We start from the raw sequence: 27,619 nt of genomic DNA, 5'->3' as shown, positions 1-27,619 counted from the left end.
ACAGTGCTCTCTGCTGACACCTCTGTCCATGTCAGGAACTGCCCAGATGTCCAGAGCAGTAGCAAATCCTCATAGCAAACCTAACCTGCTCTGGACAGTTCCTGACACGGACATGTATGTATGGAAGTACAGTGGTCCCTCAACATACGATGGTAATTCGTTCCAAATGAGCCATCGTTTGTCAAATCCATCGTATGTTGAGGGATTCGTGCAATGTTAAGTATAGGAAGCTGTACTCACCTGTCCCCGCCGCTCGAGATGGTGTCCCCGGGCCTCCGCTGGGCTCTCCGGTCCTTCGCTGTCTTCTCCGGTCTTCTGCTGTCTTCTCCGGTCCTCCGTTGGGCTCTCCGCTGTCTTCTCCGGTCCTTCGCTGTCTTCTCCGGTCTTCTGCTGTCTTCTCCGGTCCTCCGTTGGGCTCTCCGCTGTCTTCTCCGGTCCTCCGCTGGGCTCTCCGCTGTCTTCTCCGGTCCTCCGCTGTCTTCTCCGGTCCTCCGCTGGGCTCTACGCTGTCTTCTCCGGTCCTCCGCTGTCTTCCGGAAGGCCTTACTGGGCCTGCGTAGCGACGTCATTACGCCGCTGCGTACGCCATTCCTATTGGATGACGTGCGCAGCAGCGTATTGACGTCATCGGAGAGGGCCGAGAAGACACCGGAAGACCAGCGCTGGACCCGGAGGGCACCCCGGAGCATCGTAGAGGGGTAAGTAATACTTACCGCACCACACGGGGAACATTAAGCTGCTATCCGGCAGCAGCTTAAGCATTTTGCGCTGCCGGATAGCACTTAATGCGATGGCCCCGACATAAAAAAGCATCGTATGTCGATTTCATCATATGTCGGGGCCATCGTAGGTCGGGGGGTAACTGTATGGAAAAATGATAGGTTTGTCACTTGGGAAGAGTTAAGAAGGGGGAGGGATATTGGGGAGGGGGGGTGGTTGGAATATATTAGGATGAGAAATGTTTTTCAAAGTGCAATTAATAAAGGGTTAACAGTGGTGGACACAAATGTTTTTTTGAATAGATGGTAATATCGGGAAGGGATTACTCTCCAAAGTTTATAAAGAAATTATGGTGGTTACAGGAAAAGAGCTGAAACATGTCAGTAGGAAAACATGTCAGGAAGAGATAGGTGAGATCACAGACTCCCAATGGGAAGACATATACAGAAAAATACATAAGATCCCCCAATACAACATAAGATGATCCAGATCAATATTGTTTACAGGCTTTATTATACCCCAAAGTTGATGAAGAAGATAGGGGGGGGGCGGGGGTCCATCGCATGCCCAAAGTGTGGGCAAGGAGGGAGCTGATATGTTGCACATGCTTTGGGGCTGCGCATGGATCAGCGCCTTCTGGAAGGAAGCGAAGGAGGCGATAGAAAGGGAATGGAAGGTGAAGTTGGATCTATCGGTGGGAGTAGTCTTACTAGGGTTGGATCCTGTCTTTCAGGGTGACAAGAAAAGTAAAAAAAAAAATAATAATGTTGGGATTGTTCCATGCGAGAAGGATTATAGTTAGGAGATGGATACTAAAGGATAGAATTCCTATCCAGGAGTGGTGGCAGGTTATTAGGAAGCAGGTGAAATAGAGGAATGACATTCTTTATTTATACTCATATTTTAATTTTAGATATTTTACATTTAGATTTATAATTATACTATAATTTCATATATATTTTTTTTTCCCCCTCTGGACAAGGGAGGGAGGGAGGGAGGGAGGGAGGAGGGTGGGGTTTTAAGTGTATAATGGTGATTCCTTTTTTTTTCTGTATGTTTCTTTATCTAATAAAGCATTAAAAAAAAAAAATAATAATTCCACGCGAAAAGAAAATTATTTTTTCGGCACGTAAATTTTTCAGCGTGAATTCCTCTTGATTTGCTCAGTGTGAACGCACCCTAAAGAAGAACTCCAGTAATAAAAATAAATAAAATAAATATAAAAAGAAGACAGAAAAATGTCATAGTAAGAATCCTTCTGCTGGGACTCCCCAACGATCAGCTGTAATCTGGGGGGGGGAAACCTTGCAGTAAGTGTTCAATTTTCATGAAGCGCCACCACTGGGGAAACAGAGTATTACGCAGTGTCCACAGAGACAGTATATAAAGAAGAAAGAACAGATGGGGCGCTCCCTAGTGCAGTAAACCTTATGTAAAGAAGGCAAAACGTAACGCCAGTATACTGTTCACCTTATGGTGTAGAGCTCAGGGCTCAACACCTACAGTGGCAAATAAATCAATATATGACGATCTCTGCGTCCCGAACCGATGATCCAGCGATGATCGGTAATTGTAAGCGGTAATAAGACCCTAAAGGGGCCTAAGGAAAGCGGGTAGGCCAGTGGAGCGATGTCGGTTTGTAGAGGTGAACGACCACGGAGCAAAATAAAAAAGCATATTTAACTGTAGATGTAACAGACGGCGCATTTCGAATAGTGGACAATTCTCAAAACGCGTTGTCCGTATTATATGTACACATTAACATCCTTTTTTTTTTGCTCTGTGGTCGTTCCCCTCTACTAACCAACACGTTTTCTTGAGGCCCCTTTGGTATCATTTTACCACTTGTAATATTGGACAAGACAGGTCCTCCAGAGCGAAGGAAATCCTCCTTGTAACAACTCTTTACTATGGCCTTAAAGGGGTATTCCGGGAAAAAACATCTTATCCCCTATCCAAAGGATAGAGGAGATGTCTGATCATGGGGGGGCCCGCTGCTTGGGACCCCCCCGCGATCTCCCTGCAGCACCCATATTCTATGCCCCTTGTGACGTCACGCCCCCTACATTCATGTCTATGATGTCACAAGGGGTGTGGCGTTACGTCACTTCTCCAGTCCCGGAAACCCGGAGGTTTCTGAAACTGGAGATGCAGCCCTGCATAGAATGCGGGTGCTGCAGGGAGATCGCGGGGGGTCCCAGCGGCAGGACCCCCTGCGATCGGACATGTTTTTGCCTGGAATACCCCTTTAACCAGCCTTTCCAAACTAGGGTGCCTCCAGCTGTTGCAAAACTACAACTCCGGGCATGCTGAGAGTTGTAGTTTTGCAACAGCTGGAGGTTTCTTGGTTGGAAAGCATTGCTCCACAGGGATTAAAGGGTCACTCTCAAAAAAAATTTTTGCTATTGCACTCCTTATGGTAAATAAAAAATATTTCTAATATACTTTGTTTAAAAAAAATTAATAAATAATGAAGTTTTCTATGTTTTATTTGTGCTTAAAAAAGCTCCAGAGCACATTTTCCCCCATTTTATACACAGACTTAGGACCGAAGCCCAAACACAGGAAGTGCAGCCTGGAGTGCTGAGGGGGGGGGGGGGTGTCCAACCAACAGCATATGGCAGTTAAGTGTGAGAGGAGCTATGATTGGATGAGGCTGAACACCCCCCTCAGCACTCCAGGCTGCACTTCCTGTGTTTGGACTTCGGTCCTAAGTCTGTGTATAAGATGGGGGAAAATGTGCTCTTGAGCTTTTTTAAGCACAAATAAAACATAGAAAACTTCATATTTTTTTTTTTTAAACAAAGTATATTAGAAATATTTTTTATCTACCATAAGGAGTGCAATAGCAAACATTTGTTTTAATGAGAGTTATCATTTAACAGCAACTCCCAGCACGCCTTTGGATATGGGCTGCACATCTCCCCTTGTAATAGGCGGATGTGCAGCGGACCTGAGCAAAGGCCCGTACATACTATCCAGGGATCGTTTAAAAGAAATTATCTGTTTTTTTTCTCTTCCCTCGGATAACCCCTTTAAAGCGGTTATCCAGGAAAAAACTTTATATATATATCAACTGGCTCCAGAAAGTTAAACAGATTTGTAAATTACTTCTATTAAAAAATATTAATCCTTTCAGTACTTATGAGCTGCTGAAGTTGAGTTGTTCTTTTCTGTCTAAGTGCTCTCTGATGACACTCGGGAACTGTCCAGAGTAGAAGCAAATCCCCATAGCAAACCTCTTCTATGCAGACAAGCAGAGATGTCAGCAGAGAGCACTGTTGCCAGACAGAAAAGAACAACTCAACTTCAGCAGCTGATAATTATTGGAAGGATTAAGATTTATTAATAGAAGTAATTTACAAATCTGTTTAAATTTCTGGAGCCAGATAATATATATATATATATATATATATATATATATATTATATATATATATATATATATAAAAAAGTTTTTTTCCTGTAATACCCCTTTAACATAGGTTCTCTGGAGATCAGAGTTCAATGAGATCATGCACCGGTTCAGGATCAAGGGACAACCACAGATCTCCGTTATCTGTGATCTTTAATGGTCACATATATAGCCTCCATGACCCGCTTCTTTTTCAGTCTCTTCTTCCCTGGTAAGATGTAGCAGGGTGCCAATAAGTAGCACAAGTTACTCCTGAACACATCACCCCCAAAGCCTGCACAGGTGACATACAAGTCCCAGCACAAGCACAGTTACTTGTATTTGCTTTATTTCCCAAATTCTGAGTCAGCAGGAACTCATGGTCCATGCAAATAGGAATAGAAGGGTGTATGTTATATATATATGCAAATCATTTCATCATAGGGCTGTATACTGCATAGTGCCAGCAAGTCTCCGCTCACCTAGGATAAGGAGCCCTTGAGATGTTTAAAGGGATACTCCGCTGGAAAACATTTATTTTTTAATCAACTGGTGCCAGAAAGTTAAACATATTTGTAAATTACTTCTATTAAAAAATCTTAATCCTTCCAGTACTTATCAGCTGCTGTATGCTCCACAGGAAGTTTTTTCCTTTTTGAATTACCTTTCTGTCCACAGTGCTCTCTGCTGACACCTCTGTCCATGTCAGGAACTGTCCAGAGAAGGAACAAATCCTCATAGAAAACCTCTCCTGTTTTTTAATAGAAGTAATTTACAAATCAGTTTAACTTTCTGGCACCAGTTGATTTAAAAGAAAAATGTTTTCCAGTGGAGTACCCCTTTAAGAGTTTTCGAAACTTTGGGATCTTCTGTTAGTAATAAGGACTGTGTGTGAACTTGCACAACAACGTACACGTCACCAGAATCTCATTTTGCCGATAGACGGATTGGGAAGCGGGGAGCTGGCTTGGCTGGGATTAGGGTTGAGCTCTGCTGTATTACAGAGGGAGCGCGGCCCGGGCTATTTTTGTTGATGTCTAAATCCTTGATGGGAAAGACTATACGTCTTCAATTATCTCTCCGTAGACCTTGTACTAATCCACTAAAATGTGACCAGATAACAATAGAGCGCGGATCTTAAAGACACATGAGCCGTCAAACTATTCACTACAGTCAGTAAAATCCTTGTGTAAAGGAGAAAATCTCTGTTAATATTTGTGATGTTCTTTACTTTATGATAGTGGGGATCAGCAAGACCCCCTATGTCTGCATCTTATCATAGTGGGGATCAGCAAGACCCCCTATGTCTGCACCTTATCATAGTGGGGATCAGCAAGACCCCCTATGTCTGCACCTTATCATAGTGGGGATCAGCAAGACCCCCTATGTCTGCACCTTATCATAGTGGGGATCAGCAAGACCCCCTATGTCTGCACCATATCATAGTGGGGATCAGAAAGACCCCCCTATGTCTGCACCTTATCATAGTGGGGATCAGCAAGACCCCCTATGTCTGCACCATATCATAGTGGGGATCAGAAAGACCCCCCTATGTCTGCACCTTATCATAGTGGGGATCAGCAAGACCCCCCTATGTCTGCACCTTATCATAGTGGGGATCAGCAAGACACCCCTATGTCTGCACCTTATCATAGTGGGGATCAGCAAGACCCCCTATGTCTGCACCTTATCATAGTGGGGATCAGCAAGACCCCCTATGTCTGCACCTTATCACAGCGAGATCAGCAAGACCCCCTATATCTGCACCTTATAGTGTGGATCAGCAAGACCCCCTATGTCTGCACCTTATCATAGTGGGGATCAGCAAGACCCCCTATGTCTGCACCTTATCATAGTGGGGATCAGCAAGACCCCCTATGTCTGCACCTTATCAAAGGGGGGATCAGCAAGACCCCCTATGTCTGCACCTTATAGTGGGGATCAGCAAGACCCCCTATGTCTGCACCTTATCAAAGGGGGGATCAGCAAGACCCCCTATGTCTGCACCTTATCATAGTGGGGATCAGCAAGACCCCCTATGTCTGCACCTTATCACAGCGAGATCAGCAAGACCCCCTATATCTGCACCTTATAGTGTGGATCAGCAAGACCCACCTATGTCTGCACCTTATCATAGTGGGGATCAGCAAGACCCTCTATGTCTGCACCTTATCATAGTGGGGATCAGCAAGACCCCCTATGTCTGCACCTTATCATAGTGGAGATCAGCAAGACCCCCCTATGTCTGCACCTTATCATAGTGGGGATCAGCAAGACCCACCCCTATGTCTGCACCTTATCATAGTGGGGATCAGCAAGACCCACCCCTATGTCTGCACCTTATCATAGTGGGGATCAGCAAGACCCCCCTATGTCTGCACCTTATCATAGTGGGGATCAGCAAGACCCCCCTATGTCTGCATCTGATCATAGTGGGGATCAGAAAGACCCCCCCATGTCTGCATCTTATCATAGTGGGGATCAGAAAGACCCCCCTATGCCTGCATCTTATAGTGGGGATCAGAAAGACCCCCCATGTCTGCATCTTATCATAGTGGGGATCAGAAAGACCCCCCTATGCCTGCATCTTATAGTGGGGATCAGAAAGACCCCCCCATGTCTGCATCTTATCATAGTGGGGATCAGAAAGACCCCCCCATGTCTGCATCTTATCATAGTGGGGATCAGAAAGACCCCCCCATGTCTGCATCTTATCTTAGTCGGGATCAGAAAGACCCCCCCATGTCTGCATCTTATCATAGTGGGGATCAGAAAGACCCCCCTATGTCTGCACCTTATCATAGTGGGGATAAGCAAGACCCCCCCCCCCCTATGTCTGCATCTTATCATAGTGGGGATCATCAAGACCTTATAATGTGGATCAGCGAGAACCCCCCCTCCCACCACCACCACCACCACCACCACTCCCATGTCTGCACCTTATCATAGTGTCGAACCTAAATGTTACAAAAATACATAAATGCATGCAGGGAGTTGTAGTTTTGCAACAGCTGGAGTTCCACAGTTTGGAGACCACTGCCCTACGATGTGTATGGAAACTTTGTAATACTTAATTTCTCCTTCCACTCGGAAATTCTGATGCAGCAGCCTCTCCTTTTTCAATGGAATCCTGCTGCACCGAGCACATGGTAGCATTTCTGCAGCAGAAAATTCTGGTGTGAAAATTCAAATTCCGAACTCCGCAGAAAGAATGAAAAAGTTCACTCAGATATTCATTATGGTCAATGGAGACAATGCTGGTCCTGATTGAGTTGGTGCCTGCCGCACACAAAGTGTCCGTTCTGAGCAGATATTCCGAAGTATAAATAGGCCCAAGGGCAGAGAAACAACTTGCAGAAACATAGCATTCTGAAGGAGAGCTACTTTGTAGATAACTTACCAGACACTCTATTCTGCCAACAGAGGCAGAAGGAGAGCAATCCCTGGTATATACAGGTATAACCTAAATCGTATATACTTAATAAGTAATGTGATCATCACGTTTCTATCTGGTGTTGCACAGTTTTCTCTACCCCAAAAAAGGGACCCTGAAGAAAAGAATAAGTCTTAAAGGGGTACTCCGGTGGAAAACATTTATTTAGTTATTTATTTTTTTTAAACAACTGGTGCCAGAATGTTAAACAGGTTTGTAAATGACTTATATTAAAAAATCTTTACCCTTCCAGTACTTTTTAGCAGCTGTATTTTTTAATATCTTTTTTGTGTTGTCCACAGAGCTCTCTGCCGACACCTGCTGCCCGTATCAGGAACTGTCCAGAGCAGGAGAAAAACCCCATAGCAAACCAATGCTGCTCTGGACAGTTCCTGATACGGACAGAGGTGTCAGCAGAGCGCACTGTGGACAAGACAAAAAAGAAATTAAAAAAGAAAATAATTTTCTCTGTAGCTGCTAAAAAGTACTGGAAGGGTAAAGATTTTTTACTAGAAGTCATTTTCAAATCTGTTTAACTTTCTGGCACCAGTTGATTAAAAAAAAAAAAAAAAAAAAAGTTTGCCACTGGAGTACCCCTTTAAGGGTATGTTCACATGTACAGGATCTGCTGCATATTTTCTGCTGCTGATTTTGCTACCCACTGACTTCAATGGGGTTTGCAGCAGATTTTCATCAGTAGAAATTCTACTGCCCAAAGAACCCGTCTTCATTTTCACTCGAAGCAGAAAACATGCTGCGCTCTCACAATAAAATCCGCCCTCAGGGCACTGTTTCCCAGCCAGGGTGCTAAACTACAGCTGTTGCTAAACTGTTGCTAAACTACAACTCCCAGCATGCCCGGACAGCCAAAGGCTGTCCGGGCATGCTGGGAATTATAGTTTTGCAACAGCTGGAGGCACCCTGGTTGGGAAACACTGCCTTAGGGTCTATTCTCAAGTACAGTATTTTGTGCATATTTGATGCGCAGGATTTGAAGCTGCAAATTTTATGCTCCAGATTTTAATGTAAACTATAAAACTGAACACAGCTTAGGGTAGGGTCACACACAGCCCATCCGCGGCGGATGTGCTGATCACAGTCACAGAGCGACGGAAGAGCGAGCCCCCTGTAGCCCGGTATCCTTGCTTGTGGCGGCGGATTTCCTGCTGGCAGTCACGAACTGACACACAGAGCTACACGGCTGCAGCAGGGAGCTCACTCTGCAGCCGCAGCATCAAATACGCTGCAGATGCGCTGTGTGTGACCCTACCCTTAAAGGGGTAATTCTCTGGAAAAAATTATATATATTTTTTTAAATCAACTAATGCCAGAAAGTTAAACAGATTTGTAAATTAGTTCTATTACAAAATCTTAAATCCTTCCAGTACTTATTAGCTTCTGAATACTAGAGAGGAAATTCTTTTCTTTTTGGAACACAGAGCTCTCTGCTGACATCTCTGTCCATTTTAAGAACAGTCCAGAGTAGGAGAAAATCCCCATAGCAAACATATGCTGTTCTGGGCAGTTCCTAAAATGGACAGAGATGTCAGCAGAGAGCACTGTGCTCGTGATGTCAGCAGAGAACTCTGTGTTCCAAAAAGAAAATAATTTCCTCTGTAGTATTCAGCAGCTAATAAGTACTGGAAGGATTAAGATTTGACAAATTTACAAGTCTATTTAACTTTCTGGCACCAGTTAATAAAAAGAATAAAGAAAGAAAAAAAGAAAAAGTACGCTCCACAGGAAGTTCGTTTCTTTTTGATTTTCTTTTCTGTCTGACCACAGTGCTCTCTGCTGACACCTCTGTTCAAGTCAGGAACTGTCCAGAGTAGGATAGGTTTGCTATGGGAATTTGCTCCTGCTCTGGACAATTCCTGACATGGACAGAGGTGTCAGCAGAGAGCACTGTGATCAGACAGAAAGGAAATTCAAAAAGAAAAGAACTTCCTGTGGAGCATACAGCAGCTGATAAGTACTGGAAGGATTAAGATTTTTTTAATTGAAGTCATTTACAAATCTGTATAACTTTCTGGCACCAGTTGATTTAAAAAATGTTTTCCAGCAGAGTACCCCTTTAAGTGGTATCCCCACTAGCAAAATGTATGATGTACCCACAGCTAATGCTTGTTAGTATGCATACTAATTCCACTAGTCTAACTGAGCTGAATAAAGATAAGGGGCTGCCAGGAGCTGTGTATAGTTGGCACCCCTTCATCTTTTACAAACATGGGGTACCAACTTCCTACAGCTGCTGCCAGACACTACAGAGGCCGCTTATGTGGGGAACCAACAGGACCAGATTATCCTGACTGGCAGGATGTGAAAGAAGAAGTGAACAGGTAATACTAAGAAAAGGGAACATTATTATAGGCACACAGGCCTTTTTTAAGAAACTAACTAAAGGGCTCGCTCAGATTATAATGGCTCAAAATAAGCATTTTTATTTTCGGCTAGCCTTATAAAACTTCAAAGTTTATGAAGAATTACAGGGAGTGAGCAGAACCCTGCCCGACTTCCCTCGTGACTCCTCTAGAATTTATATCTTTTATCGCGGTCGGGCGGTGTTAAAGGCGCGGAGCTATTCGCTGTGTAAACACCATAACCATCACTTTAGTGGACTCCAGCCACCGCCGGCACAGTGATCATACACAGGGATAGGATTTATATATCTAGGCTATGTCCATAAATCCGAGCTGAAAGAGCCCCTCTACTTAAAGTTAGGGTAGGTTCACGCGAGCAGATCCCCAGCGCGTATTTCGCTGCAGATCCGCCGCTGAAGGACCGCTGTATGCTGCCTTTACAGGTGCCTGCTCGGAGCGGCAATACACCGATACGAGCAGACACACTGCGATGTGTGAGTCACGCGCATGCGCAGTATCCTCGCACATCGCGGCTGCTCTCGGCCTAGCTCAGAGAGGAGAGGGAGAAGCAGCAATGTGTGCGTGTACACCGCTCATACGCGGCAACTCGCACATCGCAGTAGTGTGTCTGCTCGTAGCGGCGTTTGTCACTCCTAGCAAGCATATCTAAAGGCACCCTGTAGGGGTCCTTCAACGGCGGATCTGCAGCTTAAAATAGGCTGTGGATCCACTTGTCTGAACGTACCCTTAAAGAGGTTATTCATTATAAGAAAAACAGAGCTAATTTCTTTAAAACAGTGCCACACAAGTTAGCTTTGTTTTTCTATTCCTGGATGACCCCTCATCTCTCCCTGTGTCTCAGTCATTAGCATCCCCTCATCTCTCTCTCTGTTACAGTCATTAGTGTCCCCTCATCTCTCTCTGTTACAGTCATTAGTGTCCCCTCATCTCCCCCTGTGTCACAGCCATTAGTGTCCCCTCATGTCTCTGTGTCACAGTCATTAGTTTCCCCTCATCTCTTCTGTGTCACAATCATTAGTGTCCCCACATCTCTCCGTGTCAGAGTCTTTAGTGTCCCCTCATCTCTCAGTGTCACAGTCATTAGTGTCCCCTCATCTCTACCTGTGTCATAGTCTTTAGTGTCCCCTCATCTCTCTGTGTCACAGTCATTAGTGTCCACTCATCTGTGTCACAATCATTAGTGTCCCCTCCTTTTTCCCTGTGTCACAGTTATTAGTGTCCCCTCATCTCTCCCTGTGTCACAGGGGCCATTAATGGCTGTGACACAGTTGGAGATAAGGGGGACACTAACGACTGTGACACAGGAAGAGATGGGGGACACTAATGACTGTGCACTTTGGGAGAGGAGGGGACCCTAAAGACTGTGACACAGGGAGAGATGAGGGGACCCTAAAGACTGTGACACAGGGAGAGATGAGGGGACCCTAATGACTGTGACACAGGGAGAGATGAGGGGACACTAATGACTGTGACACAGGTAGACATGAGGGGGACACTGACTGTGACACAGAGAGAGATGAGGGGACACTTATGACTGTGACACAGGGAGAGATGAGGGGACACTAATGACTGTGATACAGGGAGAGATGAGGGGACAGTAATGACTGTGATACAGGGAGAGATGAGGGGACAGTAATGACTGTGACACAGGAGAGATGAGGGGACACTAATGACTGTGACACAGGAGAGATGAGGGGACACTAATGACTGTGACACAGGGAGAGATGAGGGGACAGTAATGACTGTGACACAGGGAGAGATGAGGGGACACTAATGACTGTGACAAAGGAAGAGATGAGGGGACAGGAATGACTGTGACACAGGAGAGATGAGGGGACACTAATAACTGTGACACAGGGAGAGATGAGGGGACACTAATCACTGATCATATGACAATGCATGATGTGCGGCATCCTGGCCCCTAGATTCATAACAAATGTGTGTACCCAGAGCGCTATATACTGACGGCTTTGAGGACGCAGAGAGTGACGGCTTTGAGGAAGCAGAGAGCACTGGGCCCTTATCATGAAGGATCCGCCTCCAGGGCACTTTGCGATAGCAGATGTTTTTCTCTTGCACGACCCTAACCTTAGGTATGTTCTTACTTCTCTTCTTGCCCTTTATACAGGGCTGTCAGCAGTAGTAAGGCCTGACAGATACCCTTAAAGTGACAATCGCCCATACGAATAATTCCATACTCACTATGCCAGTAGTCAGATGACCTGGAAGTTAGAAGAAGCTTAAAAAAATATAAATATATATTTTTCATTGATAGGATGACAGATGAGTCAGGGGAAATGTCAGTGCGTCAGTGTGCGACACCTACATAGTCAGTGACACGAGAAGCACATGACACCGGTTCTGATGGATCCTATTCCCAGAACGACCTGTTCTTTTTATTATCGGTCAGTGTCAGTCATGTTACTGGGTCCTGAATGAATGACGGGAGATGGCGGGGACTATAAATAGCTGGGAAGATGGTGGCATTCCTGGAACAACCCACCTAAAGTGCAAGGAGATCCTCACGATGACTCAGGGGCCACAGCTCTATATGTCAACGTTTCCCAACAAGGGTGCCTCCAGCTGTTGCAAAGCTACAACTCCCAGCATGTCCGGACAGCCGTTGGCTGTCCGGACATGCTGGGAGTTGTAGTTTTGCAACAGCTGGAGGGCCACCGTTTAAAGACCACTGGTCTAGATCAATGTTGGCTGTCGGGGCATGCTGGGAGTTGTAGTTTTACTACATCTGGAGGGCCCCAGTTTAAAAACCACTGGTCTAGATCAATGTTGGCTGTCCAGATGCTGTAAAACTACAACTCCCATCATGCTCGGAGTGCCACAGTATGAAGGCCACTGGTCTAGATCAATGTTGCCTGTCCGAGCATGATGGGAGTTGTAGTTTTACAACATCTGGAGGGCTACAGTTTGAAGACCACTGGTCTAGATCAATGTTGGCTGTCCGGACATGATGGGAGTAAGTTGTAGTTTTACAGCATCTGGGGGGGGGGTCACACTTTAAAGACCACTGGTCTAGATCAATGTTTCCTGTCCGAGCATGATGGGAGTTGCAGTTTTACAACATCTGGAGGGCCACAGTTTGAGGAGCACTGGTCTAGATCAATGTTGGATGTCCGGGCATGATGGGAGTTGTAGTTTTATTACATCTGGAGGGCCACAGTTTAAAAACCACTGGTCTAGATCAATGTTGGCTGTCTGGGCATGCTGGGAGTTGTAGTTTTACAGCATCTAGAGGGCTACAGTTTGAAGACCACTAGTCTAGATCAATGTTGGCTGTCCAGGCATGCTGGGAGTTAGTAGTTTTGCAACAGCTGGAGGCACCCTGGTTGGGACAATCCAAGACTCAAGTAATCTGTGCATTAAGATAAGGAGTAAACATCACCTAATCCAGAAATGACAGATCTCTGGTAAATAAGTGACAGCTAGTCAGTGGCTGATAACTGCAGACAATAGATCACAAGCAGCCGCTTGTACACTTGGTAGTTAAGATATCATTTTACGACAGGTTGGGGCCCGGCAAACAATGGGCAGCAGCCACAGCAGGATCTGACGGATCCCTATGGCCGATCTTATTTTCTTGCAGCAGTTTTGACTAGTATTGACGGTCTCTACCATAGATGTATTATAGACGCATTCCACTCTGCTATTCCTATATCCATTACATAGGAGAGAAATGTGAAAAAGGGGAAGGTTTGGCTGCATTAGGCTGCATTCACATCTCGTCTTTGCAATACGGTTCCCGTATCCGGTTTCAGAGTAAAAACCGTACGGAACCGTATTGCAAACCGTATGTATAAGACATGTCATTGAAAACCGTATGCCAACCGTAGAGTCCGGTTGTGTACGTTTTGCATCATTTACGGTTTTTAGCAGTTTTTTTTCCAATACACAAAACCGTAGCCTACCACGGTTTAATGTACGGGTGAAAAACCGGATACAACCCGTATATGTTTTTTTTATTTTAAATGGTGGTCAATGGGAACCGTATGTGCGTACGATTCCATCCGGTTTGCACAATACGGTTTTGCTGTTTCCACATGCGCAGTGCACGCCGAAAGTTCTTCCCACAAATAGAACAAGAAGAACTTTATTTGATTAAGGACAAACATAAAACCGTATCCTTTTTTTTTTTTTCTTTCTAAAAATGTATTAAACCGTATGCAAACCGGACATCCGTTTTCAAACCGTATAAGGTTTAAAACCATACACAGGTATAAATGGTTGTGCACGGTTGTATATTGTTTGGTCCGGTTTTGAGACATTTATTTTATTTTTTTTAACAAAAAACCAGATACGGGAACCGCATTGCAAAAAAACTGTTGTGAATGCAGCCTAAGGCTGGGTTCACTCTAGGGATCGACCGATTATCGGTTTGGTCGATATTATCGACCGATATTCACGATTTTGGACGTTATCTGTATCGGCAATTACCTTGTCGACAATGCCCCGCCCCCGGGCATGCTGTGAGTAGTAGTTGTGCAACAGCTGGAGGAAAACACTGGAATAGTGCAATCTGCTGAGCTAGTCCCAACTAGCGTGCCTCCAGCTGTTGCAGAACTACAACCCCCTGGACAGTGCCTGGGCCTGGACAGCCAACAGCAGGGTTGTAGTTTTGCAACAGCTGGAGGCACACTGGTTGGGAAACACTGCATTATTTCATAAATCAGCATTCCCCTGGGCTCATAGGACATGCTGGGGGTTGTAGTTTTGCAACAGCTGGAAGCATACTGGTTGGGAAACACTGGAATAGCACAAACTGCTGAGCTAGTCCCAACCTCTGTGCCTCCAGCTGTTGCAAAACTACAACCCCCAGCGTGCCTGGACAGCCAACAGCCGTGAGTTGTAGTTTTGCAACAGCTGGAGGCACACTGGTTGGGAAACACTGCACTATTTCATAAATCAGTGCTCCCCTGGGCTCATAGGGCATTCTGGGAGTTGTAGTTTTGCAACAGCTGGAGGCACACTGGTTGGGAAACAACGCGCTCAGAAGCTCTCCACGCTCGCCATGGGGGGGTCCCCAATGATGTCCCCACACCCTAATAGGACAAAGCAATGGGGGGTTCAGACACCTCAAAAAAGGGCTCAACAACTCCTACAACAAGTCCATTGTATACATCAGTGTTTCCCAACCAGTGTGCCTCCAGCTGTTGCAAAACTACAACTCCCAGCATGCCCGGACAGCCGAAGGCTGTCCGGGCATGCTGGGAGTTGTAGTTTTGCAACAGCTGGAGGCACACTGTTTGGGAAACACTGATGTATACACAGATGGCTCTGCCATCCTCCCCATGCCAAGGATTGGCAACCATTTTTTGGCCACCATTGCCCCCAATTTTGTTTTTTAAGGGAAGGTAGAAAATCCCATTAAATGTTCCCGTTGGTTGCTATGGGCAACAACACCGCCAGTATTATAAACAAGCCATAGTCAGTGACTACCAGCAATGTAGGGGTTACTGTGCAGCCTCCAGGACCCGCAGCTCGTCAGCCTGGCTGTGCCACGTCCATCTTGGTCAGACTGAGGTACTGAAAGAGATGCCCCCTCAACAAGACTGTACCCTGCAGTGCCCCCACCCCTGTCACCCACCTGGGCTGTATGTGTTCACCCGGTGCGGTCCTCAGCTCCTCTCACGTCCCTGGTCTCCAGCCGTCCGTTCACCACAGACCCCACAGTCTCTTTACGCAATGAGCGTTACGAGCGCCACGGCTCCCATTAGACAACGCATTGTACTTACGCAATCTACGTAGTTGCCGCCAACTCTTCACCTTCCAGAATACGGACGCACGGGGGAAAAAAAAAAAAATCATAGCAGCAGTGACGCGGCGTGAGGAAAGCGAGCCGTGATTGGTCGGTGCTGGCAGACTGGCGAGATTCTATTGGCTGGTGACTGGAGGCGCTGAATTTGATTGGCCGGAGGTCTGTTGGCGAGCGCTGTGATTGGCGGAGACATCAATTGAATGGCTGAAGCCTGTGTTTTGGACTCAGATACAGGAGCTTGATGTGCCTGGAGCTGACAGCTGCGACAATCACAATGGGGGTCGCCACAGAATATTTTTTACTTCTGAACTCAGAAATAAAATATAAAGCAAAAATATAAAAAATTACATAAATGAAACTAAAGGAACATTCTGCTGAATTTGATATAAATCAGTGGTGTTCAAACTGTACCACTCGTGATATTGTAAAACTACAACTCCCAGCATGTCCAGACAGCCAACATTGATCTAGACCAGGTCTACAAACGGTGGCCCCCCAGAAGTTGTAATGTGGTGTCCCAGCATGAAAGTGTGGTGGCCCAGTATAGGATGTTTTTTCCCCCCCATACTTCTCCCGCCCTGTCAGGCAGAGTCTCTCCATGTCCCCAGGGCCCCCTTTATTTATTATCCCTTGTGTATATAAGTTGTGATATTAATAATGTACTGTTTCTTTAATTGCTATGACCATATGATTGTTACCCAGGAGGCACTAGTAACCAGGTGACTCCCAAGTGTCCCATGGGCTCCTTGCACAGCCCCCTATATAACTAGGGGAGGGGCTGCAATCTCTCTCTTTCCATCCGCTTAGATCCTGAGGTCCAGTTCAGTCACGTTGTCTCAGTACAGTGATCCCTCAACTTACAATGGTCTCAACATACAATAGTTTCAACATACAATGGTATTTTCTGGACCATCGTAAGTTGAAACCAGACTCAACATACAATGTACAGACAGTCCAGATATGTGAAACCTGTCAATGGCTGGAAGAACCGACCAATCAGAATGGGCATTCACTGGTAAAACCCCTGTATTACTGAAGTGTATGCACTGACTGGTGTCTGGTAGCGCCCCCTACAGTACAGGGAGGTATTACATGTTCTGTACTACTCTTTACCTGTATTACTGAAGTGTATGCACTGACTGGTGTCTGGTAGCGCCCCCTACAGTACAGGGAGGTATTACATGTTCTGTACTCTTTACCTGTATTACTGAAGTGTATGCACTGACTGGTGTCTGGTAGCGCCCCCTACAGTACAGGGAGGTATTACATGTTCTGTACTCTTTACCTGTATTACTGAAGTGTATGCACTGACTGGTGTCTGGCAGCGCCCCCTACAGTACAGGGAGGTATTACATGTTCTGTACTCTTTACCTGTATTACTGAAGTGTATGCACTGACTGGTGTCTGGTAGCGCCCCCTACAGTACAGGGAGGTATTACATGTTCTGTACTCTTTACCTGTATTACTGAAGTGTATGCACTGACTGGTGTCTGGTAGCGCCCCCTACAGTACAGGGAGGTATTACATGTTCTGTACTCTTTACCTGTATTACTGAAGTGTATGCCCTGACTGGTGTCTGGTAGCGCCCCCTACAGTACAGGGAGGTATTACATGTTCTGTACTACTCTTTACCTGTATTACTGAAGTGTATGCACTGACTGGTGTCTGGTAGCGCCCCCTACAGTACAGGGAGGTATTACATGTTCTGTACTCTTTACCTGTATTACTGAAGTGTATGCCCTGACTGGTGTCTGGTAGCGCCCCCTACAGTACAGGGATGTATTACATGTTCTGTACTCTTTACCTGTACCAGGGTTAACTGCTCCTTTGGACACCAGGTGAGGGCGGCTCCATTACTTTTTAGGACACTGTGTACTGTACAGGACCCTGAAGAAGCTCCTGTCCTCTACATAGACCAGTGTTTCTCAAGCAGGGTGCCCCCAGCTGTTGCAAAACTACAACTCCCAGCATGCCCGGACAGCCTTTGGCTGTCCGGGCATGCTGGGAGTTGTAGTTTTGCAACAGCTGGAGGCTCCCTGCTTGGGAAACACTGAAATAGACAGTGATTACAGCTCCCAGCAGATCTTTCTTACTTTTATATGTAAGGATTTGCTTTATCTATATTAGTTATCTACTTATTTTTCTTTAATTCTCACTTTTTCCTATTTTTTGGATGACATTTTGGTGCCTTTAGAACCAATTACCAGGTTTCCATAGAGTTATAGTCTCAACATACAATGGTTTCAACATACAATGGTCGTCCCAGAACCAATTAATATTGTAACTTGAGGGACCACTGTATCAGTGTCCGGAGCATTGGAGGCAAAAGTCTGCAGCCACCAGTCAATTGCAAGTAAGCTGAAGTCATCTAATTGTCAGTCAAGTCAAGTCTACTGTTTAGTCACCGTGGCCTGCACCAAAGTCAGTCTAACTACTACAAGTGCCAGCAAGCCTGCGAGGACCCCCTGTGTCACTGGTCACCTCCTTGGGATATTGTCTGTACTGCATAGACTGTATCACCTGTCTACCCTCAGTAAAGCTACTGCTGTCTGTAACTTGGCGTCGGTGTCTTCATTGCCCCCGGGCCTAGCCATTACCTTCGGGTGGTTAAAGGGTAACTCTCACTAAAACTAATTTTTGCTATTGTACTCCTTATGATGTATAAAAAATATTTCTAATATACTTTGTTTAAAAAAATGAAGTTTTCTATGTTTTATTTGTGCTTAAAAAAGCTCAAGAGCACATTTTCCCCCATCTTATACACAGACTTAGGACCGAAGTCCAAACACAGGAAGTGCAGCCTGGAGTGCTGAGGGGGGTGTGTCCAGCCTCATCCAATCATAGCTCCTCCCACACGTAACTGCCATATGAGGTCCCGTCCCGGTGAGTAGTCGGACCCCCCCACGATCAGTTACTTATGCTGCGGATAGAGGATATCTTTTTTTTTTTTTGCTGGAGTACTCCTTTAAGAGTTTGAGGAAGAGTGATCAGGGGACCCTGACACCCAATGGGAGACCCCCAAACTTAGCCCTTAAAGGGGTACTCCGCTGCTCAGTGCTTGGAACAAACTGTTCCAAACTCTGGAGCCGGCGTCGGAAGCTTGTGACGTCATAGTCCCGCCCCCTCATGACATCATGCCCCGCTCCCTCAATGCAAGTCTACGTGAGGGGCGTGACATTATGAGGGGCGGGGCTATGACGTCACAAGCTCCCGGCATCGGCTCCAGCGTTCGGAACAGTTTGTTCCAAACGCTGAGCAGCTGAGTACCCCTTTAATGAAGTGTAGGGTGGGAGGAGTGTTCAGTTGCAGTTTAGTGAGGAGGAGGAGAATGTATTCCAGCTAGCAAGCTGAGGAGAAGCCTAAGGGTACGTTCACACTGCGAAATCTCTGCTCGCAGAATTCCATCTGGCGGCTGCCACCGAAATACTTCAGCGCTAGGACCTCGCGGCACTATGAAGAAATGTCCAGCACCAGGAAGGCAGGTAAAACTTTTCTTTATTGTGGCACCAATAAAAGTAGGGTACAGAGAACAAGTAGCCTACGCGTTTCGGGCTGTAGTGCCCTTAATCATGACCTCGCGGCACTATGCCGTCACCACTGACACCTATGCAGTGTCCAGGCAAAGAATCCACATGTTCTTTCTTTGCGCGGAACAATTTCGGACAATTACGCAGCTGAAATTCCTCAGTGTGAACGGGTCTCGCGGAAGACACATTCACACTGATGTTAATGTTCACTGCGCGGAATTCCAGTCGCGGAATTCTGCTCATGGAATTCTGTGGGAATTACGCAGTGTGAACATACCCTAGGGGAGAAGAAGTCTACTAAACTCCACAGCCATGCTGAATCTCAGGAAAAGACCCCGGTGTGCAGGTGAAGTGTCAAAGCCTGGCGGTGATCAAAAGCTCAGTGAAGAAAATATCTACTTCAGTCATTCAAGTTAAAGCTTTCAGTAGCGTGTTCTGCCACTAATCTCCGGCTGCATTCAACGGCCACTACAACTCCCAGCAAGGCGACAGGCTCCCCCGGTTCCACTCTGCCCATCTCACTGCATAAACTTCTGTATTGTGAACAACCTGCTACCTCTGTCATCAGTAATGAGACAGTTATCTGTAACCCAGTATCAGTGTATTTATTATCCCACGCCTGGCCCAGGAGAAGCTGTCGTATCCTCAGACCGTTTAGGTTAACAGTGCCCTGGCATCATGAAGTGATACATCTAACCACCCCGAGTCATGCACAGGATATATATACCATGCACCACAGACAGAAGTACTAGTGCACCATAGTAAAACTACAACTCCCAGTATGCCCAGACAGCCAACATTGATCTAGACCAGTGGTCTCCAAACTGTGGCCCCCCAGATGTTGTAAAACTACAACTTCCAGCATGCGCAGACAGTCAATACTGATCTAGATCAGTGGTCTCCAAGCTGTGGCCCTCTAAATGATGAAAATTATAACTCCCAGTATGCCTTGACAGCCAACAGCTGTCTGGGCATGCTGCGAGTTGTAGTTTTGCAACATCTGGAGGACCGCAGTTTGAAGACCACTGGGAACCCTTACAATCTCCAGAATAAGAATGCGTTCTCCTAGCTCCATGCACTATGCTGTACTTAGGTTTCTTATTGGAGGCCGAGTATGCAACCTTAGAGGCAACGTTTCATGGGAAATTCAATAGCTCTCCTGCAAAAGAAAAACTCTCTCTGGTGCCACCTATAGGTAGATACATTAAAAACAAAAAAGATTTGGAATGTGACATATTAGCTAAACTAGAGTCTCCTCAAAAGGAAGAAAGGCAATGCAAAACTGCTCTGTAATGATGAGGGAAAAAGTCCCAAACAGCGCTGTCTGTAGATGTGTATCCTCTCTGTCTGGCTCGGCATACATTCCCAGTCGGTTTCCAGGACTCCTAGTTGTAGTGAAACACTGTCTTTTAAGGGTCCAGTGGAATCGCCGGCTCTGAGCGTTCATAACATTTTGTTCCAAACGCTGAGCAGTGGAGTACCCTTTTAAGGTAGCTGTCTCCTTTTAAAGGGGAACTCCAGAGGAGAAAAAATATTTTCAAATCAACTGGTGCCAGAAAGTTATACAGATTTGTGAATTATGTCAGAAGAAATAGTCCAGCGAAGAGGAGAATAGTGCCAAAACGAACTCTTCTTTATAATAAAAGCCTGCATACAGGAAAACACATGGACAATGTGATGCGTTTCAGGTGCTGTAGCGCACTCTTAGTCGTATTAAGGGTGCGCTACAGCACTTGAAACGCGTCACATTGTCGATGTGTTTTCCTGTATTCAGGCTTTTATAATAAAGAAGAATTCGTTTTGGCACTATACTCCTCTTCGCTGGACTATTTCTTCTGCTAGTGTTCTGCTTTTAGTGCTTGCACACTAAGAAGACAATGGAGTCATTTATCAAGATATTAAAATACAAATTTTATTCAATAAAAATAAAAAAGGTGGTAGGGGAAAAAACATACACAGCAGGGGAACAAGGACAACAAGAGGCGTCACTGCTGCCACAATTGTGACCATAACAAAGTGCAATTTACAAGGTAAGTATACAGGGATAGTAACACAGACAAACGTCTTGACAAGAGTGAGAAAATACAGACTCAATGTATATAATTGTAAACAGTATACAATACCAACCTCAATAAGATATATAATGGCTAGTGCAGCAGGAGTGCCACCCCTTGCCATAGCACAGTCCGGGCGAGAGAACTACTACTCGGTGGGTTGAATTTTGTGTCTACGGTATCTAGATTTGTGAATTACTTCTATTAAAAAAAATCGTAACCCTTCAGCTGCTGTATGCTCCAAAGGAAGTTGTGCAGTTCTTTCCAGTCTGACCACAGTGCTCTCTACTGACACCTCTGTCCATGTCAGTAACTGTCCAGAGAACAAGCTAATCCCCCTAGGGAGCCTCTCCTGTTCTGGACAGTTCCTGACACGGACAGCAGAGAGCACTGTGGTCAGACTGGAAAGAATTACACAACTTCCTCTGGAGCATACAGCAGCTGATAAGTACTGGAAGGATAAAGATTTTGTACAACTTTTTGGTGCAAATTGATTTGAACCCCCCTGGAGTACCCCTTTATGAAATAAATTATGGGTCCCAGTATCTCTCCTCAGCCCCTCTGTATTTTAGAAGGGTCTGTATAGAGCAGACATTATATGTTTTTCTATATCATGAACAGACAGGTTGCCTCGAGCGGCGGTGACTGATCGTCTGATCTCATTTGATCGTCATTTCTTCATTATTATAATTATATTAAGGCTTTTAAGGGCTCAGGAGTCGCCTCGTAGGCAGAACGCTCGCTCGGAGCCAAATTCACTATGAATGAATCTATTTAAAAATGTATTTAAAGTATTCGCTAATAGACCTGCGGGACGTCGCACTGAGTAAATGGTATGTTCTGCCACTGTGCCAAGTACGGGCAATTATCGGCTATAGAATTACTTTATCCTTTTAGGGAAGGAGCAAAAGAACTTAGTGAAAGAGGTTAGAAAACTGCTGGCGTACATGTACTGTATTTAGACTGCTCCGATCTTATACTGCCCCCTGGTGGTCCAAAACTGCATAGAAATGGTAATAAAATCTTCAAGCCTTACAGTTCCCTCTGCAGGCAGATATAGGAATTGCAGCACTATGTGAACCAATTTAAAGGGTGAACTCTGGTGGAAACATGTGGAAAACAAATGTTTTCAAATCAACTTGCTTCTATTAAAAAATCTTAACCCTTCCAGTACTTATCAGCTGCAGTATTCCACAGAGAAAATTGTGTAGTTCTTTCCAGTCTGACCACTGCTCTCTGCTGCCCCCTCTGTCCCTGTCATGGGAAAATATGGTAATTAATTTTTTGGGGGGATGGGCTTATTCATTTATTAAAACTCAGGGCATGCTAGGAGTTGCAGTTGTGTATTTTTTTTTTCCAAAAAGTCGCAATGATGAGTTCCTGACCACTGCATCTACTAACTCAGATTTGACTGTCTACAGTAATCAGGTGTGCGGTGAAAAGGCGCAAAAAAGTAGCATGCGCTTTTTTGCGCCTTTTCACCGCCAAAAAAAAAAACTTGTCTAAATCCCTTGATAAATTCCCTGTTAATAGTGTAATTGCGGTATAGAGCATGAAAATACCTTCTCCCCGCAGTAATTTTCTGAGATTTACAATTCAGCTCCTAAGTCGTGCGAAAGAAACCCAAAAGAGGCACGAAAATAAGCGCTCACATATTTTCAAAGCATCACAAAATGTGATTGATATCGCTGTAACAAAAGCTACAGTAGCGTTCAAATATGTTTCACACTGTGTTTTGTCTTTAGATTTTACTGTTTTTCTTTCATTATGTTTAAATGTTCTTCACTGTGGCAACATCTCAGGTGAACTTCTCCTGATACAGGTAATGCTCGGCACCTGTCAGCAGATTTTGGCAGATTTCAGCACCTCCCGGCACATCTCAGTGCCCACTGCCAGATCTCGGCACCTGTCGCCAGATTTTGGCACCTGCTGGTAGATTTCGGTACCTGATGGCACATCTTAGTGCCTGTTGGCAGATCTTGACACCTGACAGCAGATCTCAGCAGGTTTTGGCACCTGTCAGTAGATCTCAGCAACTGACAGCAGATTTTGACACCTGTCGACAGATCTATGCACCTGTTTGCAAATTTCTGTGCCTGTCGGCACATCTTGGCCCATCTGTGCAGGTTTTGGCACCTTTCACCACCTGTCAGCAGATTTTAGCAACTGTCGGTAGATCTCGGCATCTGTGGGCAGATTTCTATCTGTGGCAGATCTCGGCACCTGTTGACAGATTTCAGCGCCTCTTTGCTTCTGTCGGCAGAACTCGGTATTTGTCGGCAGAACATGGCACCTAAAGGCAGAACTCAGTGCCTGTCTGCAGAACTCAGCACCCGTTGGCAGATTTATGCACCTGTCGGCATATTTTGCCACCTGATGGCACATATCAGCAGTTTTTGGCACCTGTCAGCAGATTTTGCCACCCGTCAGCAGACATGGGTGTAACGGTCTTTCCGTGATCGGCTGAGAAGTGGATGCGCTGATCTGTGTGGACAATGGCTGAACCGCACCAGGGAGCGGAGTCTAAAGGTGCTGCTGGTTTTAACCAGAGCCCACCGCAAAAAGGGATGGTCTTGCTGCGCCAGGCGGCACCCAGGTCGCTACCCCTGGCACGATCCATCCACACAGGTCGCCTAGATGTAACTTGGCACAGAGAAGGAAGCGTAGTCAGATGTAGCACTGATCAAAAGGCAGGCAGCACAGAAGCGTAGACGGGTAACAGGCACAAGGTCAGGAGGCAGACAGCAAAGGAGCATAGTCGGGTCACAGGCACAAGGTCAGGAGGCAGGCAGCAAAGGAGCAAAGTCAGGTCTCAAGCTGGAGGTCTGGAACACTATAAGGGCACACTCACAGTAACACTTTCTCTAGGGCACTAAGCACAAAGATCCGGCACCATAATAGGGAGGTGCCGGACTAATATAGAGTCTGCCCAGCAGACAACTATAGGCGTACTGGCCCTTTAAATCTAACAGTACCACCCTCCATTGGGTCTGCCAATCTTTTTGGGTCTAAGGAAGTCTCAAACCAGGTTGTATTCAGCAATATTCTCCTACGGTTCCCAAGACCTCTCCTCAGGGCCAAAGCCCTTCCAGTCACGATCCGAGACAATGTGGGAGGGAATACCATGTAGATGAAGAATTTATTGGAGAAAATGTTTGGCCAACTGTGAAGCAGAAGGAAGACCAGGCAAATGAATAAAATGTGCCATTTTGGAAAACCCATCAACGTCCACCGAGATGACGGTATTGTTACCAGAAGGAGGAAGATCGGTGATGAAATCCATTACTATATGAGTCCAAAGAGCATACGGAATAGGCAAGGGCTGTAAGAGTCCAGCAGGTCTCAACCGGGGAGTCTGGTCACGAGCACAGGTGGTACAAGAACTGATAAAATCGGTGACATCTTGTTTGAGATGTGGCCACCAATAGAACCGAGAGATTAACTGAAAGGATTTCTTGATCCCAGAGTTACCAGCCAACAACAAGGAGTGTCCCTAACTGAGGACATGACGTCTGAGACGAGAAGGTACAAACTTCTTCCCAGGAGGGACTTGAAGAAGAGAAGCTGGAGCCGCAGTAATCAGACACTCAGGAGGAATGATAGGAAGAGGGGTGATATCCTGACCTACAACATCAGAGGAACGAGAAAGAGCATCAGCTCTAACATTCTTTTCTGCAGGACGAAAATAAATGAAGTTGAATCGGGAGAAGAAGAACGACCATCTTGCTTGACGGGGATTCAGGCGCTATGCAGTTTGTAAATATAAAAGGTTTTTGTGATCAATATAAATGCTGATAGGATGTGTAGAGCCCTCTAAAAGATTACGCCATTCTTCCAAGGCTAGTTTAATGGCGAAAAGTTCCCGGTCACCAATAGAATAGTTTCTCTCCGCAGGAGAAAAGGTCTTGGAAAATAACCACAAAGTAATGTTCTTTCCCTTAGGGAACTTTTGGGTAAGAACTGCGCCAGCTCCTACTGAAGATGCGTCTACCTCCAAACAGAACGGTTTCCCAGGATCAGGTCTTGAGAGAAGGGGTGCAGTAGCGAAGGCAGACTTTATCTGAGAAAAAGCCTCTTTAGCCTCGGGAGACCAATTTTTGTTGTTATTATTCTTTTTGGTAAGGGCTACAATTGGGGCAACTAGGGAAGAAAAATGAAGAATGAACTGACGGTAGTAGTTGACAAACTCCAAAAAAACGTTGAATAGCCTGAAGACCAGTCCAAAACAGCAGAAAGTTTAGTAGGATCCGTCAGAAGACCTTGATGGGAGACTATGTAACCCACAAAAGAAAGGTTTGTTCTCTCAAAGAGACATTTCTCCAGCTTGGCAAATAGACGATTCTCCCGTAGATGCTGCAGGACTGGGCAGAAATGAAGACGATGAAGTTTTAGATTAGAAGAGAAGACCAAGATATCGTCCAGATAGACCACCACGTAGGTATACAATAAATCACGGAAGAGGTCATTAACAAATTCTTGGAAGACTGCTGGGGCATTACAGAGGCCTCAAAATGGACGTCTCGGGTGTTAAATGCCGTTTTCCATCCATCATTTTGACGAATGCGAATTAAATTGTATGCTCCTCTGAGATCTAATTTAGTGAAGATTCTGGCACCACGTAGACGATCAAAGAGTTTTGAGATCAAAGGCAAAGGGTAGCGAATTTTTGTTGTAATTTTAAGTCCCTGATAGTCAATGCAAGGATGAAGAGAACCATCCTTTTTTTCCAACAAAGAAGAATCCAGCTCCAGCAGGAGAGGTGGATTTCCGAATAAAACCCTTTTGTAGGTTTTCTTGAATATATTTTTCCATAGCTTGTGTCTCTAGAACAGACAACGGATAAATTCTTCCCCGAGGAGGTGTAGTATCTGGTTGAAGATCAATGGGACAATCGTAAGGATGACCGGAGTGGTTCTCTCTCACAACGTAGCTCCTCTTGTCTATCCGAGAACTGCACGTCAATTCGAGTGGCAAGATTAATGAGATCAGTCAGGTAGGATGGAAGATCTCAAGCCGCCAAAGCATCCTTGATCCTACTAGAGAGACCCTTTTTAAAAGTAGCACACAAAGCCTTATTGTTCCAGGCCAGATGCAGAATTGTACTGTGTATTCTACCACCGAAGCATTTCCTTGAGAGAGATTCAGTATGGCAGTCTCCGCAGAGGATGCCCGGGCTGGTTCTTCAAAAACATTATGGAATTCTGCAAGAAAAGTCCGGAGATTAGAGGACAACGGGTCATTGTGATTCCACAGCGGGGTAGCCCAGGCCAAGGCTTTTACAAAAAGAAGGCTGATGACAAAAGTCACTTTGGCACGCTCATTAGGAAACTGGTCCGCTTGGAGTTCTGAGTGCATGGAACACTGAGTTATGAAGCCCCTGCACAACTTTGGATCACTATCATATTTAGTAGGCAGAGACAAACTAATTTTGGAGCCAACTTAAGCAAAAGGAGCAGGAGCTGCGGAGGGTTCTGCCGGCGGTGTTGAGGCTGTTGAGAAGCTAGGAGTTGCTGCACCAGTGCGGAAAGCTAATACATCTGCTGTGCTTGCTGTTCGATCTGTGCAGATCGAATTGTAGAGAGGTGGGCAACACTAGGCAGAGGAACCTGGGCTGGATCCATGGCCGGATCTTACTGTAACGGTCTTACCGTGATCGGCTGAAAAGTGGATCCGCTGACCTGTGTGGACAATGGCTGAACCGCACCAGGGAGCAAAGTCTAAAGTACCGTTGGTTTTCACCAGAGCCCGCCACAAAGAGGGGTGGTCTTGCTGAGGCAGGCGGCACCCAGGTAGCTACCCCTGGCACGATCCATCCAAACAGGTTGCCCAGATGTAACTTGGCACAGAGAAGGAAGCATAGTCAGATGTAGCAAGGGTTAGCAGTCAGGCAGCACAGAAGCATAGTTGGGTCACAGGCACAAGGTCAGGAGGCAGGCGGCAAAGGAGCAAAGTCAGGTCACAAGCTGGAGGTCTGGAACACTTAAAGGGCACACTCACAGGAACACTTTTTCTAGGGCACAAAGCACAAAGATCCGGCATCATAATAGGGAGGTGTTGGACTAATAAAGAGACCGCCCAGCAGACAATTAATTATGGGAGTACTGGCTCTTTAAAGCTGGCAATGCCTGCGCGTGTGCGCCCTAAGAGAAGGGGATGCATGTGCAGGTGAAGAAGAGCAGGAGGACAGACGGGAGCAGCGAGAGGTAAGGGGATGCCTGGGACTTGGATGCGGGCTCATACATTAGGCGGGGATCGCTCACGGCCGGACAGAACGGCCGGAACATTGCCCCTAGCAACATACAGGACACGTGTGTGGGTGCATCCCGAACCGAGAGTCCCCG

At 45.8% G+C, this 27,619-nt stretch overlaps 1 protein-coding gene across 2 annotated transcripts in view; it reads right to left on the bottom strand.

Annotated features, from left to right (window-relative positions):
- Window positions 1–15,648, bottom strand: part of EEIG1 (estrogen-induced osteoclastogenesis regulator 1) — a 73,030-nt gene extending 57,382 nt beyond the window's left edge. Inside the window, exon 1 of one of the 2 annotated variants that reach the window (XM_056538944.1) lies at window positions 15,527–15,648. The gene's annotated coding sequence lies outside the window, so the exon portion shown is untranslated. The remainder of the gene's footprint in view (window positions 1–15,526) is intronic. The other variant, XM_056538947.1, reaches the window with a different exon arrangement.
- Between the last annotated feature and the right edge of the window lie 11,971 nt (window positions 15,649–27,619).

This window comes from Hyla sarda, chromosome 9, assembly GCF_029499605.1.
Source record: "Hyla sarda isolate aHylSar1 chromosome 9, aHylSar1.hap1, whole genome shotgun sequence".
Taxonomy (NCBI): Eukaryota; Metazoa; Chordata; class Amphibia; order Anura; family Hylidae; genus Hyla; species Hyla sarda.
The sequence above is the reverse complement of the archived record's forward strand: the minus strand, read 5'-3'. Positions and strand labels throughout refer to the sequence as shown.